General features: G+C 41.7%; 1 protein-coding gene and 1 non-coding gene across 2 annotated transcripts in view; both read right to left on the reverse strand.

Annotated features, from left to right (window-relative positions):
• LOC119646708 overlaps positions 1–16,805 on the reverse strand; it is a 40,818-nt gene extending 24,013 nt beyond the window's left edge. The window contains exon 1 of the mRNA XM_038047286.1: positions 16,553–16,805. The gene's annotated coding sequence lies outside the window, so the exon portion shown is untranslated. The remainder of the gene's footprint in view (positions 1–16,552) is intronic.
• Positions 9,766–9,838, reverse strand: Trnaf-gaa. Its single transcript has one exon. It is a non-coding gene; the product is annotated as a tRNA-Phe (tRNA).
• Positions 16,806–20,878: the final 4,073 nt, after the last annotated feature.

Here is a 20,878-nt window from a genome sequence, read left to right on the forward strand (position 1 = left end):
ATATTATAGAATGAGTAACAAATTTATTCTCCATGGTACGATGAAAGCGATCAAACAGGTTTCTGGACTTGACCCTGCTTTCCATAAAGTTCGCCTAAAGATTTTACTAAAGTCCGTCCAATCTGGGTCATTTTTGTTAGCCAAATTTATTTCGAATTGCAAAGTAGGTCCATGTTGTAGTGCCAAATGATACCAAACCAAGAAAAAATAAAATAAAATTCATTTTTAATTCGTCCAGTATGAATGGAGTGTGTCCAATAAAATTCGCTTCCCCACCTATATTAAGACTTACAATTATTGTCGCTAAAGACGATATGTATAAATTAAACGAGTTTTTCAGCTCCCTGTCTGCCATAATGTTTACAGTGCGACGTCAGCGGTAGATTTCACATAAAGAATTTCACTATCATCCGAATAAGCCCGCAAGTAAATTCATAACCCGCATATGTCCGGGGCGTTAGTTGATTTGCCCCAGAAACACAGTCATTACGGAGTAAGTGCCAATCGGCGGATCATCGACCATCCGCACCACGGAAAGAGATAAATAAAAAAGAAAAAAAAAATAGAATGAAAAAGAAAAACTGAAACAGCGTGCCAAAGTGTACCTGACGCACTTTTTACCTGTGAAAACCAGGTATGAGTGTTCATACGTATCTTTACAGGTGCTTTAGATAGTCTACGGCGGCATAGTGTGATGCACTTAGGTAGTAAACATACGTGATGAGTGCTTGTGGCCAGAAAGTTATATGGAACCATACAAGTAAAGTAAGCAAAAGAGAAGATTTACTTGACGATGTCACCGACATTGTGCAGGCTATACAGAGCTGGTGACGACCGGCTAACCAGGTCAATGAGACAAGTAAGATCGCATGTAAAGACACTGGATGATAGCTGCCAATTGGAAATCGTCTAAAAGAACACGATGTGCTGTAATTAAAATGGGCCTCGATGTATTGTTGAGAGAGATATGGAAAAGCTCTACGAGTAGCTATGCTAACTATTGTAACATGACTTATTAGTGCTCCCAATAACAATTGAATACTCGTCCTCGTTGGCGAGCTGAGGGAAAATGAGTCCAAGTGCTATGTTTTTCTATGCTGAATCACCTACTATGCATCTACTGCACACATCTTAATTGAGAACGTATCTCTTCACCTTAAACAGATTTATGGTATGTGGGTGCCAATGAGTTCTTTAGAAATTTTCAGACTATCCAACAGCTCTTGATTCGGAGGCGAAAGTGATTTGGTCTGTGTACGCTTCACCCAAATACATCAAGTCTTGCTTAAAGTTTAGGGTTTTTGGGCTCCATAGTTAAAACCTTCCTAAGAAACCCTATCGTATAGGCTCACAAGAAGTAGATCACGTTGTTATAGACCTGAGTGTGATAAAACTCTATGGTGACTGGTAAATCTGACAGTGACTACCTCATTTAATGCTGCAATCGCCGAAGTCTTAACCGTGCCTCAAACCCTGGCGGGAATACCATCATCTACAAAATATGCACAATACGCTGGTAACAATAACCCAATGTGTATCACCACCTACAATACAACCTCCTTGCAGGGTTTCTCCCAAAAAATTGGTGGCAAACATACTTGTCAGTTTATTATAAAAGAGGAAATTTGTGTCACTCAGACAGCTCTTACGCCAGTCCCCTACACCTGAAAACATACGCTACTGGAAAATCAACGTTCCGGACAAGTTATCTGTTGGGTATAGACTTTGTAATACTTAAAAGTTGCTGGGAAAATGAAGCCCAGGAACATTCAGCTGAGAACAAGAGTTGAAAAATTGCTGTCTTTCTATCTCTTCAATACCCCAGAAAACAAAGATGGGAACTGGAAAACGCAAACTTCCACCGACATAAAACCTAACAAACGTAGAAACCCACGTTGGGCGCCATTTGTTAAAACTAGGATGGTTTCTGATCATCGCCCAATCCATAGGCGATGGTCAAAAACCATCCTAGTTGGTCGAAGTCAACCAAGAGAACAACGCTAATTCTTTGATTTGAGGACTCGTTCTCCTCCTTAAATTGCACAGGACTCACCCAAACAATAAGAAATCTTCCATTTTGATGGCATGAAGATACCAATAGACAAAACATCAATTATCAGAACATAAATTTAGGATGTGTTTGACGTGGATTTTTCTTCTCAATCGCAGCGCTCTGGTTTCCAGTATCACGGCTCAACACGCGCCCCCTTGCCAGCATTTTTATATTTTCACCTTTAGCTTCGTATGTGTTTTCGGTGAGGTTTCAGTAGTATTCCGCTTTTTATATTTCATGTTTCGGTGCGGACCCACGCATCGCTTAAATGACACTTCAAATCTTAAACAAGTCAGGAAACGGGAAGCCAGACGCTTCAGGTATGAAAGGTTTTGTGTATTCCTTTTATTGGAACATTTGGGTGGACATTTGTCTCATTAGAACCTACCACGTAATATATGAGAGGATATCCACTTCCGCATGATTCTGACATTCAAAGTGTTGAATTTGTACTGAAGCAACGACTTTGACCTCTTATAAATTTGATAGTAATAGTGCGATTTCCACCAAACTTGGTAGAATCATGTTCTATGCTACAGTCTACAACGTTGGGTGATTCTAGCATGAAATTAGAAGAGAGGGGGGGGGCTCACAGTCAATTACTAAAAATTATAGGAACATACTATTATTAACTCTATTTGAACAGATATCGGGGTGGAGAGTATTTCGGAGCCTAGGCACCATATAGTAACAGCTTCTTGATCTTTTCCGATTTTTCGGTTGGGTAGTTTCTGAGAATGAGTCCGGGAAAGAAATGGTCACTTTTGACTCGCCGCACTCCCCACCGTTCCAACAAATGTCAAAACTACGACCGGATACTAACCGTATTCGGTACTAATCGAGATCTCTCATTTGATACCCTCACATGACTATATTTGGTGAAAAAAAATTGACAGCCCCCTTTACATATATGCGCCCCTGCACCGCTAAATTCGACATAGAATGATGTAACTCATTTGATACATGAGCGTTCATAGTTCCCACTTTTCTACCAAATTTGGTGTCAATCACAACAACCGTTTCCGTATGACAGACTGACAGACAGACAATAAACCGATTTTAATAAGGTTTGTTTCTACACAAAACCTTAAAAATGACACATGACTGGAGTATCTAAAAAGACGCCCCACATTCCCGAGCCTCGCTAGCATAAAGGCGTGCAAGCCTATGCAGAGGGGATACTTAAGTATTTGCAGGCGGACCATTACGGTCCTCATTTTAGGTATTTGCAATATTTTTGCCTTCCTTTTTGACTTTTACAAACTAGGATGGTCTTTGGCCATCCCACAATCTACTTAAGTCATTACAACTTGATTTTATCAATGCTCTCCAGGGCTACACCATGTAATTTTCCATTGACTTGATGAAGGCATTTTAAAAATGCGGTGATCGCACAATTTATATGATGATTACCATAAACTCCTGTGTGGGGCATCGCACGTCGACCATACTACCACGCCATCACTGTCGGTTCCTGACAATGTGCTTGGACTCACCACACAATTTTCAGAGAAACTTGCACTTCTCATCAATCGCTGTCTATCTTCATAGTGGGTTCCACTGGGTGGCATAACCTGCAATTGAGTTGTTGTCCTTTCTTCATGTGCCACCTATCCACTCCACTACGGTCTTTTCGTCAGCACATCCACGTTTGTACGACCCATACGCCGAAGCTTGTTATTGCCTCAAGCCAAAATACTTCAATGACACCACACAAAATTTAAGTAGATAAAAATTTGCAGCTGTCAAGAAACAATGACAGTCACTTTTCGTCTGCTAATACCATGTAGTGGCACAAAGGTAACGTTGGTGCGGAACAGTTTCATATTGATGTTGCTGTTGAAATAGTTGAATTTGGAGGTTTTGGATAACACATGACAAATTGCTCGGCGTCTTCAATGTTCTGTCGACTAATCTAATCTTAAGGGTCTTAATAGAATCACTGAGCGAATGATGCTTCAAAATTCCTCTATATGAAGCTTGGCGGAAGCAAACACGTCCAACATTTTCGGCAATAGATCTATGTTTGCTCTCCTAGGAAATGAGGAGGAAATAAGTAGATCCAAGATCAATCTTTCGGATGCATCCGTTTCATACTAGGATAAGATGAAGTAACACAACAACTTACCTACCTCGTCCCCACTCGAAAGGTGCACAATGAGATTCCGTGCCTTTTGCCGCTGAAGTTGCTCCTACTGTGTATACTCTTCTTGAATCTAGCTTATTTCAGAAGGGTCTTGTTCCTTTCACTCTCAGTTTCTATAACCACATGTTCCTGGCCTCCTTTAATTTTCTTCATCTCAATTGAAAGAGACCGCGATTCCCCTTGATATGTGAGCTCTCATTACGTTTTCCGATTATATCGTTCGCTACCTCGAACCCCACCCTCAGAGAGAAAATACGCACTCTGAGTCATCATCATAGCTTGGACGGTTAATTGAGTTGTCCGATTAAAACCTGTAGTCGTGCTGGCGGAGTTCTTTAGCTCTCCAGTGCTAAACACCATAATAATCTTGTATCTGAGGCATTCGAACATTTCTTTGTACTCTACATATATCAAAAGTAGAAGTAGTCCCAATAAGGAAGTAAATTGTCATTAAAACTTTAGGTTTGTATCTGTATATTGGATTCAACAAAAGGCCAGGTGTGGTGGCCGAGTTGGATGAAAGTCAGCCACCCGATCTGCTTTTTTACATAAAGAAAATTTTGTTTATTGAACGGTCCCTAGTTTGGTGATTTCAACCCCTCTCTCTGTGATCTGACCGCGTATATCATCTGAACCAGCTTCGCAGGTCAACCTGGTGACCTAAAATTTTTTCAACTCCAAGTTTGCCAAGTTAATGACCGAGAGAAATGATGAGTCTTATCCAATCGAGCTAACCCTACTCCTCAATCGCGGCACATGGGTCTAGCATATGCGAAGTCCTGTTCAGGTTAAATCATCTACATTTAAAAATATAAAAATTTAGGTTGGTTGTTTTTCTCAGTGAACGTAGTACACTTTATTAACTACTAGAGCCGGTCGTAACACTTAGTGCAATTTCAGAATGATAGTTGCTAGTATGCGCTGTTGCTAATACTCGTAAACTGCATATTTGATACTTGCTTTTGTGAGTTTTGGGAATTTGTAGCAGGCAATGGACGGTCTATAAAGATAGGAGATTAGGAAAAGCTGAAAGATATCAAGTTTTACCTGCAGGACCTCTTAATAAACTAGGTCTTTTCCAGAAATATACCCCAGAAAGGAACCATACAGAATACATGAACGTTGACTATCTGAGGTGAATCGTTTTAGGTAAAGCGGAGTCGCTAGGATTATGAGCTGACTATACTTAGATCTTGGCACTAAGTAGGTTTCATAATCAGCTGGACGGAGTCTCTATGAGCTGCACCCATTTTGATGAAGCTATGCCAGAGGCGTCTTCGATGGTATGGCTAAATAATCCGGGGCCTAATGTATTAAGCTTATTGTGGATTTCTATGCTCTATCTTTTGATTTCACACAGAAAACCGATCCATACCAATATGTGGCTTACCATTGTTATTCAAAACGGAAGGAGAACACTTTCAAAACCCTGTTAGACATAGTGGACATCAGTGGTGGACATCAGATTCAATTTTTTCGTAGAGCAGTATCGGACAAGTGGAACCCACCGATACTTTTTTATCTGAGTATTATTGGATCCAACTAAAGGGGTGATCCATAAAATGGATAAAAGTCCCCCGTCTCGTCAGGCCTGAGCCTCCATTTTCAAGAAACGAATAAACTTGAAGCATTAACCTTAACTGCTTGACAGCTCCCAAAGGAGCCTGAAATGAGTTCTTTTTGTGTGTCTGGTAAATGTCTGATGGTACAGCACTGTTGAAACATCAAATGGGACTCCACAACAGTATTTATCGGTAAGCAACACTTCCTAAAATCTAGAGAAACTTTTTGTTACATTAATGCTGAATATATTATACAAGATTATGTCCAACCAAACGCAAATGCTGCAGACCCTTTTCAGTAGAAAACGGCGGTCCAGGAAACTGGGGATTTTTCATTTCCTACTGGAAAACAAAGTTGATATGCTGGTAATTTCAAAAATCCATCTGGAAGGAAAACAGTTGTGCACTGAGTCGAACCGGGAAAACGATCTGGATTTTGTTTAAATTGGACATCAATTATATTGGCCCACTGTTAGCAAGAAACCAAATTTCGGTTTCGGAACTTATGGTAAATCGCGAACTGCTGATTGCTGAGATGTGCTAAGCTCTTTCCTCGGACTATTATTTAGTCAAGCGATGACGGCTTTACGGTTTCTTACCAGGGCAGAGGCAAATCGTCAGACGCTGCCTAACCTCTGCCTTGGGAGCAGCGTGACCGTAGTGGCTCGCAGATGTTGAGTGCTCCTTTATATAATTCGTAGAACACGACATGACTACGAATTATCTTGAGCGCAAATCCGCCTTATTGACTAGAGCTTGGCCAGAGCTGAAAATATTCGTTTTGAGAATGATGGGGTCCTAAGTCCGCATCAACTTAATGCTGGACGGGACCAAATAGGGAGCAACTTACTCCCTCTTTCCTGGTCCACGTAAGAAACCGTAAAGCCGTCATCGCTTGACTTTTTTTAGAAGTTTGGGTACAAGCCCTAAGCGAGGGGTCGTGGACCAGGAAAGAGGGAGTAAGTTGCACCCCATTTGGTCCGGTCCAGCATTAAGTTGATGTGGACTTAGGACCCCATCATTCTCAAAACGAATATTTTCAGCTCTGGCCAAGCTCTAGTCAATAAGGCGGATTTGCGCTTGTTAGTAAAAATATCTAACCTTCTTGGTTTCGGAAAAAACTCTCACAAGTTAACAACCAAAATAATTATCTGGCTGAAATCTTTTGTGTTCAAAACTGAACCCGATAGAGGCAAAGCTCCTGAGGTTTCAAAAAAAGCAAGAGAAAGCCAGGACGTAAGTCATCTGACAAGATCCAGTAGCTGCTTTTCGCCAAGCGCCAAGCAAGGAGGGAATAGTAAAAAACATAGGTCGTCTTCGCGGAAGCAACAGTTGATAGTCACTTTAAAGAAAAACGAGTTGCAACCAATTTGAGCCATTTGTTCTCTTTAGCAGCGCTTTAATATGTACTCACTTAAGAAGACAACTAAAGAAAGCAAAGGCCCGACACAATGTGAATTTCGCATAAAAGTGGGGGGGGGGGGGATAACTTCTGGACAAGAAACCATACCAAATAGGGGGCAGCAGTCGATAATTGTTAACCGCCTCCGTGGACAAACAAATTTTCAGCTTCGAAAAGTTAGTTCATGAATAGCAGAAAAATATACTCCTCTCAAAACCAAGCAGATTATCCATATAGTCAAAAAACAAGTCAATAACAAGAAAGCCCCAAGTTATGACCTCATTACAGGAAAACTGATTGACTTAGGTTTTCAATGCATTAATACGGGTATCAGTATTACCTTAAGGCTTGGAAAATGTATGCAACGTATTTTAAGATATTCCATGGCAGAACGGAAGTCCTCGGTAAACCATGAAACCTTTACGTCTTGGGGCCAAAGCACAAGAACAGGAATACCAGAATATAGTGTACTGGGCCCCGTGTTGTACCTTCAGACCTTCCTACAGACAGTGGCCTGAGAACCTTTGCAGTCGCTGACGATACAGCAATTCTTTGTTCACCGATCTTAGCGGTAAATGTCGGATACTTCTCATCTTTTGAGACAATCAATTTGTATTTCTTCGTAAAAATTGAAGGACTGTTCCAAAAGTCCGTGCTACATCGGAGGAAACAATTAGTTATAAGGAACGGCTGTACCATATCATATGAGATAAGCCCTCCCAGCCCAATAATTGTCATCTTCAGCCTTTCTGAAGCAACTGCTTAGTTTTAGCAACTCAAAATGCACCATTTTCTAATCCCATCAGATACACAGCAAAAACCTTCTTTGATGGTTGATTTGGATCAAACCTGAATTTTTTCATATAGGATTATCAAAACAATTCCCTTTTTACCTTGGATTGCAACTGAATAGAGAAAAAGTTGATATCTACGTCTCTCAGGCAAAATTTCCAAAGTAGCTTTTGGTCTTTCCATTAATTTGCGAGGCCCGCATTTACCTTTTTTCATAACACCTGCGAGTTTGCGTTGTCTATTGAGGCTGTCTAGGGATATGAAACTGTCAAAGAACAGCTTGTTGATGCTACAATTCTGACATTTCCTCGATCAGATGCACTCCTAGCCGTGTTCGTCGATGCCTCAGACACAGCGGTAGACGCAGTTCTTCATCAATAGGTGAACTAAAGCTGGTATCCATTGAGCTTCTTTTCGAAACAATCCAACCCTCAAAGCTAATTATCCACTCAGTCAAAAACCAAGTCAATACCAAGTAAGTCCCAGGTCATGACTTCATTAAACGAAAACTGATTAAAAACCAGTCAGGCATAATGACAATCTATTTGACTTAGGTTTTCAATGCACTAATGCCGGAACCTACGATCGTAAGCTACTGACCGTGTTCCTCTCCATTCAATACATCCGTTTCTCCCTTGAGGGCAGGCCGTTCACTGTGTTCACAGACCACAAGCGCCTTACTTTCGCGTTTAAGCAAAAGCCCGACAAAGCGTCTCTTCGTCAACTTCGGCAAATGAGCTTCATTAGCCAGTCTACTTCCGGCAACCAAAACGTGTGTGGAAAAGATGTCATTTCAGACTCTTTATGTCGAATCTCGAAGGTTACAGTCCCCGCCGCCGTCGCTGAGGCGCAGAAAGATGACGCAGAGCCTGAGGACAAATTCCAGATACAAGTTCAAGGAGGTTCCTATTTTCAGCTCAAACTCCTACTTACTCTGCGAGACCTGAGACAAGGGACTTGGGGCAGTAAACGCGCACCCAGGAATCAGGACGGAAATATTTCTGGCGTCCATGAACAACACTTGGGCCAGACATGCATCACGTGCCAGAAGTGTAAGATCAACAAGCACGTAAAAAAGGAAGTAGGCGTATTCCCTCTGCCGATCAAGCACTGTCACACCATACATCTCGACATAATTTGCCCTTTGCCAGACTCGCGTGGGTACTAGTATTGCCTCATAATCATCGACAGGTTTATGCGGTGGCCTGAAGCAATACCTCTGACTGACATTAATGACAAGACAGTGGTCTGAAAACCTCTACATTCGCTGACGATACAGCAAGTTTGAATTCGCTAGAGGCTTAAAAGGCGAAGGATAAAGGTGAAGAAAATCAAAACTAGGCTCAGTCGAGAAAGATGTCCATCCATTACTTAGGCGGAGTTGCTGTCACTAACCCTAGGTCAACGATGTTAAATACTTCGGTATTGTTCACAAGTAGTACACTAGCATAAGAACTGCAGCCTCAAATTCTTTCCTGAATAGATCCAGAATGGACCTTAACGTCACCAATAAAGAAAATTTTTTCCACTAATCGCTTTTCTATTGAAGTTCCTTAAATTTAGCTGGTCTTGTATTCAATGTACAAAATCGTAATAATTCCATTATATCTCAGCGGTAAATCTTTTTAATTAATTATAAATGCAAAAGGCCTACATAATTCTCCTAACCTACGGCGCTTACACGCAACCTATATTTGAAATTTCACTCTTCAGCATATCTATCTAAATTTAGCTCTGAATCTGAACTAAGTAACATTGGAATCTTTTGGTATTATCTAAGATGAATTTACCTTAACTTAGTGGCAAAATATGCCGAAACCCGGGATTGAACCGGGGACCTTTAGATCTTCAGTCTAACGCTCTCCCAACTGAGCTATTTCGGCGGTGCGATTCTACCTTGTCGTGGTCAGCACCGTCACTTAGTTCTTATCTTTAAATTCCACACACACCGAACAGCACTCCATCGAGATTCAGACTATGCAAAGATTGTTACGAAATTTGCCTTAGTTCAGAAAGCTGTGGGATTCGATGATTTATATTTAGAAGGTGTTGGTGATAATGTAATCATTTCTATCTTAAATTCAAAAGATACAATCATCTAATTGTTGAGTCTTATCAAAGGTTTTACTTGTAGGCCTTCAACTTGAATTAATTTTCCAATTGTATTGGTATCTTCCAATGGTATTGTGATGGTATTTACCCCACTTTCAAGATAAGAAAGTATCTAGATAGAATCTCTAGAAATATATATAGAATCTATCAAACAATGAATGAAATTTCAATCTTTTTTGTAGAAGAAGAATCTTTGCTCAGATAAAAAGATTCTAGACAACTGCTCTGGACTGGAAATTTGAATTAATTAATTAACTTTCCCTAATTTCTTTTCTTCGTGGTGTTATGAATAAAATGTATCTTTAATATGAAGAGATTGATAACATGCTTAGAGTTTTGAAACCAAAAGATTTTTTCCTAGAAATTGTCACTAGAAATTACCTCCAAACTGTTTAAGGGGAGTGGGTAACAAGTTTTTCCTTATGGGAAAATACCTCGTATATTTGATCCTTTTCCCCGAAAAGTACTAATCCGAATTTATTGAAATTTTGTCAGTTTATTCATAAATCTATATTTAATATTTAAGGTAGAAGGAATGATTCTAAATGCTACTCTTTTTTTTAGAGCAACATGAAAATTGTGAAAAAATTCTCGCTGTTCTTCCTAACCTCAACTCGTGTTTCAACAACTTGTGTTATTTCGCGTCATTTAATATTAGTTTATGTTAGTTTTTCGCGATGCCCCGAAGCACAAGTGTTTTTAAAAAAGGGAAAGAGTGTTTAGGGGAAGAAGGCCCCAAAAACGCCAGGAACAGATACCTCGAACTTCTACCCCAGAGCCAACACCCGGACCTTCCATTACAGGGTCTGTACAGGAAGCACATCAAAGGGTGAATACCCCGGAATCCTCCCTTTCAGACAGATCGTTTTCCTCTTCCTTCTCGAAAGGGAGTCACCATTTAGAGGAGTACGACAGCTTTACTTTTAGGTGGTCAAACCGATTTTGACACTTTGAATGTCAGGTTCGCCTATCGGTAAAGGTCCTATGCGGCCTTATGAACCTGCCTCCTCTCATCACCAAATATGCTGCATACGACAGCATTTTAGCTTCTGCTGCCAAAGAGGTGGCCAAGGGATCAATGGCGAATGCAGTAAATGAAGCCGTGGAAACGAACGACAATTGTAGGGACATAAGTGTGGCTCTAGATGGCCCATGGCAAAAGAGAGGCCACACTTCCCTGAATGGTGTTGTCCGTGCGACCTCCATTGATACTTGTAAGGTAAGGGAATCACAAAACTAGTTATTTGAGTCACAATTTTATATTGTATTTTATTTTAGGTCATTGACGTTGCAGTAATGTCAAAGTTTTGCCATTGCTCTGGCAAACTGAAAAATTAGCATATGGCGACTGTCAGGCAAATTTCATTGGCTCCAGTGGGGCGATGAAAGTTGCTGGGGCCAAACAGATATTTGGGAGATCACACCTTGGTTATGGAGGTTCGAAAGGCTTTCTTTCTGTTGTTGAGAGTAAACCGTATGGGCCAGATTTCGAAATACGCAAGTTGGAATGCATAGGCCATGTGCAAAAAAGAATGGGGACCGGTCTTCTCAATTTAAAATCAAAGTTGAGGAAAAAAAACTCCAAGATGGAAAATCAATTGCAGGAAAAAACAGGTTGACAGATGCAGCTATTACTAAAATTCAAAATTTTTATGATAATGCTAACCGTCAACCTGAAAACAATACAGTTGAGAGTATGAAAGAAGCAATTTGGGCAATAAAAGCCCCAAGATTGCACTCAGATCAGGCATTCGATATAGCCAAATGGTGAAACCAATCACAATGAGCCGACTCCACTTGTGAACGGGAAAAAGGCTGAAGAAAAAGAAGATGAGTTTGGGCAATATTTTTCCACATTGTATCGTCTAATGAGCACCCCATTCATGGCCTATGCAAACCATTTCGGTGCAAATTTCTGAAATGTCAAAACATTTTCACCCGAGCAGGGTGTAGCCTGTATTTCGTCAACTGGCCGAAAGTGTGTTCATGGCCGAACCCAAAACTCGAACGAAAGTTTCAATAATGTCATTTGGGCTCGCGTTCCAAAGACCACCTTTGTAACAAGGAAAACTCTTGAGTTTGGGGTTTATGATGCGGTATCTACCTTCAAAGACGGAAATATAGCCCGATGTCGAGTCCTCATCATGTAGGTATTGAGCCAGGGAAGTTCTGTTGTGACGCTCTCAAGAAATCTGACATCGAAAGAATTCAGAAGGCGGAAAGAAAAAATGTGGAGACATCACAAAAAGCGAGGCAGAGAACCAGAAAGAAAATTGGAAGAATCATATTTGGAAGCGAAGGTGGCACTTCCTATAGCAAGGGAAAATTCTGATGTATCGAAAGTTGTGAATTAACTGAAAAAAAATTTATCTTTGAATTTTGGTTTCCTTTTATACCTCTCTTCATATGATGTAATATATCATCATATATATCATATCAATTGATGGTCAAAGGGTAGTATAGGTCCCAGGGCAAAACGTGGATTCGTACCCACGATGGAGCATAAAACCTGGTGAGCGCTGGGAGCTCTTTCTTAACGAAAAGCTGCAGACAGAGAAAGATGAAGGCGGGTTTCCCGCGCCTAAAAACGAGACAAATTGTACCAACTGGTCCTCCAGGTTGGGGGTCAAGTAGCGCTGACAACCCTACACGGAAAACAACTTGTTACGGAGACTGGACGGATAACACAACGACGAACCCGGCAACTACAAAGGAATAACGATTGCACATTTTCTCATGGAACGTGCGCTCCCTGTACTGAGATGAAGCTGCTGAGCAGCTAGCCGATACCCCGTCCCAATATAGGGCTGAGGTAACAGCGTTACAGGAGATGCGTTGGAGAGGGACCGGTTTCCTGGAGAAGAGAGTCGCTACACCATATATTATAGTGGCCATCCAGTAAGCCATGTGCTCGGAGTAGGTTTTTCAGTCAGCCAAAAAATGAAACCTGCTGTTATCGGCTTTGAAAACATTAGTGAACGGCTATGCACTCTGCGCTTGCGAGGCAAGTTTCGAAATATAAGCCTCATTAACGTTCACGCCCCTACAGAGGAAACTGGAGAGTTGCACAAGGATATCTTCTACGAGGCAGTAGAACGAACCCTCGAAGCCTGTCTCAGATATGATATCGGAATCATTTCAACAGTCAAGTAGGGACGGAGCCCGTATTCAGGCGAAACGTCGGCTCCCCATAGCTTACATAGGGATACCAATGATAACGGTCTGCGGATTATTCAATTAGCAGTGTCACACGAAATGGTTGTTGGAAATACCTGGTTTGCGCAGAAAGCGGTCAACAAACATACATGGACCTCTCCAGACGGGACCACTTTCAATCAAATTGGCCAAATCGAACGCCGCCACCTTTCAGCCTTGATGAATGTCAGGACATATAGGGAGGCCTATATAGACTCGGATCGCTATCCTGTTGGCATGGTGCTCCGAGCTCGAATAACAACACCACCCGGAATCCTCTCTGACAATCAGGTGAGAGTTAACACTGAAGCCATCCACGATACGACCCTCCGCGACACCTAGAAGAGGGAAATGGATGCCGCAATAACCGCAGTCAACAGAGATTCTGGAGATGAAGCATCAACAAATGATCTTCACAACCACCTGAAGAACATTATCATTGATATGGCCACAAACATACTTGGCCCCAGCCGCAGAAGGAGTCGGAACGGCTGATTTGACGATGAATGTAAGCTAGCAACGGAACGGAAGAACGCTGCATATTGAGTAATGTTGCATTCTCAAAGAACGCGGGCACGCGCAGAGACTTATCACGAACTCCGTCGAGCGGAGAAGCGACTTCACAGACGGAAAAAGGAAGCCTGGGGGAACCAACAAATCTGTGAACTCAAAAAGTACAGGGAGCAACCGCATCAGGTGCGGAAGTTTTACCAGCAAGTCAACAGGATGAAGCCTTATTCACCTCGATGCTCATCCTGCGAGACGGAGAGAAGAATCTGGTTTTCGACAGAATGGGCATATAGGAGCGATGGGTTGAGTACTTTGGTGATCTACTGAACAACCAGAAGATCGGCGAGTTGGAGGTCCCGCCAACTAAAGACGACGGACAAATACTGCCACCACCAAGTATAGAAGAAACAGTCCGCGCAATACATCGGCTTAAAAATCATAAGTCGTCAAGAGCCGATGGAATTACAGCCGAATTGGTTAAATATGGAGGCGACCAGTTACACCAAGTGGTTCATCAAATTGTGCTCAACGTGTCGGACAGCAAATCAATGCCTGACGGCTGACAACGAGGCATTATCTGTCTCATACATAAAAAGGGAGGTATCACACAGTGCAGCAATTATAGAGGTATCACGTTGATGAGTACCATCTATAAGATATTCTCCACTATCTTGCTAGGCCGGATAGCCCCATACGCCCAGAACATCATTGGTTCATGCCAAAGAGGCTTCACTCCAGGCAAATCAGCAACAGATCAGATTTTCTCTGTGCGGCAAGCGGTGGAAAAATTGTTGGAATATGGACATCAGTTGCACCATCTTTTCATCGACTTTGAAGCCGCCTATGATAGTATAGCCAGGGTAAAAGTATGCACGGCCATGAGAAAATTCGGTATCCCGACGAAATTAATAAGACTGACTAGGCTGACCCTGACCAATGTGCGAGGCCAGATAAAAGCAGCAGGATCACTCTCAAGACCATTCGACATCAACAACGGTCTACGACAAGGGGATGCCCTATCATGCGTCCTCTTTAACCTGGCCCTCGAGAAAGTGATCCGTGATGCTGAGGTAAATGCAAGAGGTACGATCCTCTTTAAGTCCACCTAACTACTGGCCTATGTTGACGATATAGACATCATGGGAAGAACGACCCGATCCCCAAGATCGAGCAGGCGTGGCGAGATCTTGGGCTGCACATCAATGAAGGCCTATTGGGTCAAAGCTCTTGCTGTACAAGAGAATGATGTTGCTAGTCCTCATGTATTCCTCGGAGACTTGGGTTCTTAACAAGAAAAATAGCGAACTCTTGATCGCGTTCGAGAGAAGAATCTTTCGAAGAATTTTTGGCCCCGTAGATGAGGATGGACGATTCCGTAGCCTACATAACGACCAAATCTATGAGTGATACCATGACCGTCAAGTTGTGGATAAAATCCGGCTCAATAGTTTGCGGTCGGCGAGTCACTTAATCCGTATGGATGAGAATGATCTAGCGCGAGAAGTCTATAAGGGCAATATCTATGGTAGAAAGAGAAGGCAAGGCAGACCCTGCCTAAGATGGAGCGATGGCGTAAGTCAGGACGACGGACAGCTTTTAAGGCTATCGAATTGGTGGACCTCGGCGCAAAGCCGGGATGTCTGGAGTTCCTTATTAAGGCAGGCCTAGACCGGATACCGGTTGATACGCCGTTGATGATGATGACTCCTCTTAGATAAGTCACAGTCAACTCGTCTCTTGCGCGAAACTATGCAATATCGTGGAATGCTTTCAACACCAATTAATTTTCTTTTTCAATATTACAAAATAAAATAGTTAATTAAACAAACCATCAATTACATGGCTAAATTATTTCAATGCTATAATTTCAGCTTTACGAAAATAAATCAAAATTGCTGCCCGCTAGGCCCACCAGCAGTGAATGCAGGTTATTTCCTCACTATTATCATTAGTGAGGTAGGTCTTCGGCTTCGATTGCATAAATTCTATAATTGGTTTGTGAGAGATCACGTAATTTTAATCTTAGATGTAAATAATGATAAAGATATTAGTGGATGTTCCTCTTAATCTTGGATGTTTTGATAGATCGCGATTTTCTTAATTGAAGAAAATACGAAAACTGAAAAAAGATCATTGAACGGTCTTCGATCTTTAGATTTCAGAGAAAGTTTTCCTTGATAACGTGATGAATTGTAAATATAATTTGTCTTCAGATAAAAGTATCTTTTACATTTAATAGATTTAAATGAAGATTTTTAAATAGTTATTTTCACTTGATTTTATGTGATCTCTGGAAAATAATTAATGAAATTAAAAACAATAATTGAGAAAGAAAGATACCAGAGGTCTGCCATTTTTTTTAATTTAATTTAATACAATGCATGATGGGTTGATCGATTTTTGCTTTTTCCTTTATCAGACTGCGGTGTAAGGAACTCTCATTTAGAATAGCCCAAACACCAGATTATATCAAAACACCAGACTGACTTAACGTTGATAGTTTCCGATTAAATTATAGATTGTTTGTCGCACGATAGTTAAACTTGAATATAACTGACCATTTCTAATTATTAAAATCTTCTAAAGTTTCCTTTTTTAATTTTTACGAAACCATGGTTCCTTTGAATACCACAACTTATTCACTGCCATATTTCCTTGATTGATTCTCTTAAAGCATCTGTGCCAATTTCACCAGAAAATATAGTTCTCAACTTTTTCCACCCGGATTCACTATCATTCATCTGATTTTCATTAATCACTATCCGTTTCTCAAAACTTACCTTCAACAATAAAATTTTCCGTTTGTGAAACTTTCAACACCACAATATTCCTTGGATTGTTTAGATCCGTCCTACAGCCCCAGTTCAAGGCACTTGTACACTTTTACTGATCGAATCCGTAAAGATGCGCGAAAAAAAAAGATGCAGATTTTCTATCTCGAACTACTTATTATTCCTTATAGATTGAAGATATTGGATACCATCCGTGATGGACCCCAAGATGCAGACTGTTGGTAATAACGTTCTGTACGCAGTTTATAGCTGGCCCCAAAACTGTTCCCCATACGATACTATGGAGACGAGTCGGAGGCTAACCCCAAGCGCGTATGTTACTTCTTTGCAGATGGATGGTATGGAAGTTACGGTCTCACTATGCCATGGGATCCACATCAATGTAACCTGCAAGTTACTGGTGTTGTTGTTTGTTTCTTCACTCATACTCTCTGTTATTTGAATGCTAGGTTACAGTACCCAAGCTTAGTTGCTGGTATTGCTTGTGGATACCTGGGTTGCATCTCTGTACTGCGTTTCTTTCCATTGAAACGATCAACGACTAAATTTAAAAGTGCTGGAGTTATATGGAAGAGAAGGAGTGTACCATGAAAGATTGCCATTGAGCTGACTGCAGGTAGCACAACATCACAAATGATTTCTTCTAGAATATTCATCGTAATCTTGGACCAATTACTGGTCATTGGTGAGCTTTTTAGGATGCACTTGTTGTTGATTTTTTCAGGGATTTTCTCTTCTCTTCTCTGGTGTTGATTGCGCTTGTGAATTATTCTAGGTCAGATTTGTTAGTAAGTTTGATTACCGTCAATTGAGGCGATTTAGCGCCATTTCTCTAGGTCAACCCACATGAAAAGCCGATCTTTCTCCGAATTCAGAGTAGTTATTTTATCTGAAAAGTATACAACTTTTGTCTTCGTTAGCTACAACCTTCATCCATTTTTGCCGTAAATACCGAATACCTCACTGAAAGAGCGTCTCATCTTCTGAGACAATCCATTGATTGACCCAAATTGTCATATCATCGGAGGAATTGAAGCACGTTCCAAAAGCCTGTGCTGCATCGAATGACACAATTAGTAATCAAAATTCCCTCGAAAATTACCAACCTTGTCGGGGTGAGAAAGCTCGGTAATGGAGATCCTCAAGGGAACCAGAGGAGACCTCTAAAACTATCACCATCATCGTCAACGGCGCAACAACTGCTATTCAATCTAGGCCTGCCGTAATAAGGACTTCCAGACATTCCGTTCCATCTCAGGCAGGGTCTGCCTCACCTAATGGCATTTTATATGCATTACGCATTATTTCCTTCCAATTTTTATCTACAATCATAAACATCCTTGATTCCTTAGGCAACTGTTTTTGAATGTCAGCTGCCGAGAAAATGGTATCCAAATACATCCAGGATTGCTGATACGCCATCCATTCCTCTGGAATGGAAACAAATCCAGAAGCTGTACCCACTCCTCAACTTTATGATTGATAGGACCAACATGTCTGAAAGCAGCAATGGTTGGTTTCATCAAGCACGGCCTGGAGTTCATCGATCCCAGCCAATATGAAAACGTTTTTAGCGTCACGATGTGACACTACCGAAAGTTCAGTTTCTTTCCAAATATTCTCGATCTTTTTGAGTTGGAGCTCTAACCCAGATTCTACACTAGCTTGCTCTAGTTCTTCAGAGAAGACACCTGCTTCCTCGAAAGTATCGAGAGTTACAGATGGTTCTTGGAAGACTTTACGTTGCAGAATTTGCTCAATTCGAATCCAGTGACGTTAAGAGATGATTTTAGATTAAATTAGGGAGGATATCTTAGCAATGTTCATCTGTAATGTAATTATTTTTTCCTTTACCGACTTCAAAGTCCGATTTCGCAGGCATGTTATAATAGACAACTTTTCGCGGAAAAGTTCAGCACTTTCTTTCAGAACTGGTACCAGCTCGTTAGGAGGTAGATATTTCTCGAATTGAGGGCAATTTTTCAATGTTCGACTGTTTACGTCGATCAATTCTTCCACATCTAGTGTATGGAAATTAGCTGTTGTCCGCTTCTTTAGCGAAGCTTCCCATTCCTCAATGCTGTTCCAGAGAGCTTGTCTTGTTCGGACCTCTTGAAGGGCTTGCTCCAGTTCATCGTATCGAGTAACATCTATCTATGAAATGGGAAGATACATGGATATGGAAAGGGACGTAAAAATAAGGAGTTCGAACTAAAAACTTGTGTTTAAGGGTGGTTTGCGTGGCTGTTTATGAAAATCAAGCTCTCTGAAGTGATCCTTTAAGCGTGGATTTTATCATCGTGGCTGTTATCGGTTGTGATTTTCAACCCTAGATAGGAGATATTATCAACGGTCTCAAAGTTGTAGTCTACTATGTTTATATTTCCCGTTTGATCAGTGGGGTTTGATGTTGTTGGTTGGTTGGTTTGCGGTGCTGACCAACATATATTTTGTCTTGCCTTCATTGATGTGCAGCCCAAGATCTCCCATCAATGGCCGCCTGCTCGATCTAGATGAAGGCAGTTTGTACGTCTCGGGTCGTTCTTCTTATGATGTCGATATAGTCAGCATAGGCCAGTACATTTACCTCAGTATCACGGATCACTTTCTCCAGGGCAAGTTTAAAGAGAACGCATAATAGGGCATCCTGTTATGTTCTGGAGTATATAAGGAGCAAAGTTGGTTTACTCTCTCCGCTGTCCTGCATTAAACTCACAAAAGACGACAACACCGACCGGGTGATTGCATCTTTCAAGGTTACTTATCCACACGAAGTTGATGTCCTCGGCAACCCTTCTTTCTGGCCTGAAGGTGTATTCATCAAGCCATATAAGCGCCCCAATTCGCGGGTAAATTTCAGGGCAACCCGCCTGCCTCGCCGAGCTATATAACTGGATCCATGTTTACTGTCCGTCTGTTTTATCAGAACGTCAGGGGTTTAAGAGCCAAGCTGGGGGCCTTCAATTTATCCGCGCTGACTCAGCAACACCATGCCATCTGTATTTCCGAAACCTGGCTAGACGATGCCATATTATACTCCGAGCTCCCCGAAGGGTACTCCACTTTCCGTTGTGACAGGGACCGGGATGCTTCTCGTAAGTCCACTGGCGGTGGAGTCCTAATTGCTATAAAAGATTCACTCCCCGCTGAACTCATCTTCCCCTCCTCTGGCTTTCCCTTTGATTGTGTTGCTCTTCGTGTCTCCCCGCCCAACTTCCTCCCGTTCATTGTTTCTTGTGTATATGTCCCCTGTGCTAGCCCTTCTCACCTGTCTGAAGAATTGTTTGACAGTTTGTCTGAACTCCTTACCGCCAGATTCCCTTCCCTCCCTTTCTTCCTTTGTGGAGATTTCAACCTCCCCATGCTCAACTGGCCTAATCATCCTAGTCTTCTAATTCCTTCCAACAACCTCTCCCATTCTTCCCTCCCACTTTCTTCCTTTATGTATACTTGCTCTGCCCTGAATTTCAATACCACCAAAAACTCCTTGGGCCGCACTCTCGATCTCTTCCTTTCCAACCTCCCCGAGCGCCACCTCTCTTTATTTCCTGACACATCCCCGTATGTAAAAACCGACACTCACCATCCTGCGGTTGAATTTTCAGGGCAGCTCCCTCGTTCAAAACCCAAAACCAAACGTAAACCTACTAAATTCAACTTCCGCAAAGCCAATTTTGACGGTCTGAACTCAGCTTTAGCGTCTTTCAACTGGGTACATATATTAAGTAATTCATTGTGTGATCAAGCTCTTAACACCTTCTACAATATCCTCTCTGATCTCCTCTCCTGTTATGTCCCTTATTCCCCTTCCTGCCTACGTTCTTACCCAACTTGGTTCACAACGGAACTTCATATTAACATTCGCTTGAAACACACACTGCGGAAGAAGTTTCGGGCTTCTAAAAATGACGCCGACCTTGCTCACTTTAAAGCTATACGACCTACTGTGAAGTCAATGGTCAGAAAAGCGCGTAAAAGGTACCTATTGAGCGTCGAAGCCGCCCTTGCCGGCGGTAACTTAAAACCCTTTTGGTCTCACGCTCGCAACTTTCGTAATCCAACTCAATCTGTCCCTTCTTCTATCAGCTTCGCTGACTCCACCGCCAACTCCCCACAACAATCCTGCGACCTCTTCAGTGTTTTCTCCCTCGAGCCCTTGACCCTCTACACCTTTCATAACCACAGACTCCTCCGAATCACTAGCCATTCCTCTCCTTACGCCTTCCTTGGTTGAGTTCCTTATTGCTACCTAATGCTACTTTCCCCGTCTCTGGAAAGAGGCCCTTATCATTCCTATCCTATCATTCCTATCCT

The sequence above is a fragment of the Hermetia illucens genome, chromosome 1, assembly GCF_905115235.1.
Source record: "Hermetia illucens chromosome 1, iHerIll2.2.curated.20191125, whole genome shotgun sequence".
NCBI lineage: Eukaryota > Metazoa > Arthropoda > Insecta > Diptera > Stratiomyidae > Hermetia > Hermetia illucens.